The sequence below is a fragment of the Protopterus annectens genome, chromosome 10.part0, assembly GCF_019279795.1.
Source record: "Protopterus annectens isolate FY-2018-M chromosome 10.part0, PAN1.0, whole genome shotgun sequence".
NCBI classification, from domain to species: Eukaryota; Metazoa; Chordata; order Ceratodontiformes; family Protopteridae; genus Protopterus; species Protopterus annectens.
Genome location: NC_056744.1, coordinates 542,028,739 through 542,030,323, shown reverse-complemented (window position 1 = coordinate 542,030,323; position 1,585 = coordinate 542,028,739). Strand labels below are relative to the sequence as shown.

Here is a 1,585-nt window from a genome sequence, read left to right as displayed (position 1 = left end):
GCTTTGTAAGTCAAGCAGAGATCACCTCTTAGTAGATGTCTCAGACTCCTCATATATACATTCAGTGTTTCCAACGTACTAAGTCCAACATGTGCCACCCAGCCACACATAATCTACTATATCAGTTATCTACCATATCTTCTAGTCAATCTCTATGTAATCTGTGATGCCCTTAGATGACCAGGGCTACATGTGTGCTACACTGAATGGATCAGTGTGTGTCTACCCTTGGCCTACAGGTCCGGGTAATCTGCTGAACCCCATTCGTGATAGGAACCAAAGATTGCAATTATTCCCCACGAATGAGGAATCGCCAGTAAGTGCAGGTCATAAGCTCGCATTGATTAAGTCCCTACCCTTTGTAAACACAACCCGTCACTACTACCGATTGGATGGTTTAGTGAGGTCCTTGGATCGGCCCCGCTGGAGTCAGTCATGGCTCTGGAGGTGTGCCGAGAAGACAATCAATTTTGACTATCTAGAGAAAGTAATAGTCATAAGAAGGTTTCTGTAGGTGAACCTGCAGAAGGATCAGTAACACTGAGGGTCCCAGGCCGGTGCCGTCCCCAGGTACCAGGGCCACTCCTTGCTCCACCGTCCTAACCCTCTCCATCTCTAACTCCCACTCCTCTCTCTCTGCATGCCTTGGCAGAGGCCAGCGAGAATGAGACTGTGACTCCTGGAGGGGAGGGAAAGGGCAAAGGGGGGAGCGAGAGGAGGAGGGGCGGCATTGGCAGGAGGTTCTGTCAGTGTGGCAGAAGGTGTGAGTGCTCACCCTCTGCCCCCAAGGGAATGGCCATGGAAGGGGCACCTGGCCTGCTCCAGAGTTGATCGGTTCCCTGTGTGGGAGGGGGAGGAGAGGGTGCCATCCCAGCAGGAAGATGCAGGCCTTCCCCTCCGGCTGCAAGGGGCCACCCCTGGGGTTGCACACTGGTTTCCTCACCCCTCGACTGCGGTCATGGGTACCGGTGGAGGATGCCCTGCTCCCTGTGGATGTCAGCTTGAAGACCCAGAAGGTCAGCGTTTTGGCTGCCACCAGCCACTGTGGGACTCCCTGCCGTCCCACTGCACGGGGCCAGTAATTCCAGTCTGGGCACCTGCTATGATGCCCATGAAACCTCACATGCTCATGATGACTGGAGCGATTCCACACAGGCAGCAGTGCCCCTAATGACTGAGAAGAGAACTTGTATGACTCTGAGTGGTGGATCACTTGGCTCATGCATCGATGATGAACGCAGTTAGCTGTGAGAACGAAAGTGAATTGCAAGACACATTGATCATTGACACTTCAAACGCACTTTGCTGTCCCGGGTTACTGTCTGAGGGTCTTCATGCCTTCGATCACCTCCGGGGATGTCCAGCCCCTATCAAGGGCATGGCCGGGGATTTGAGGGAGCCTGCTGTGGGCCCCCCGCCCCCCCAGGGAGAGACGCAGATGGAGGAGAGGAGTCCTCTGCTGCCCCGAGGAGGGAAGCCCGTCCAAGGATGGGAGGGAGTAGGCACGTGTCTGGCTTGCCCTGCCAGAGGCTGTCGGTGGTACAGCCACCAAGCTGCCCTCTCAGGGCAAAGCCTGACACCTGCC

General features: G+C 55.3%; 1 pseudogene; it reads left to right on the top strand.

The window, feature by feature from the left end:
• The first annotated feature begins 1,193 nt into the window (after nucleotides 1-1,193).
• Nucleotides 1,194-1,332, top strand: LOC122814549 (annotated as a pseudogene).
• The last annotated feature ends 253 nt before the right edge of the window (nucleotides 1,333-1,585 follow it).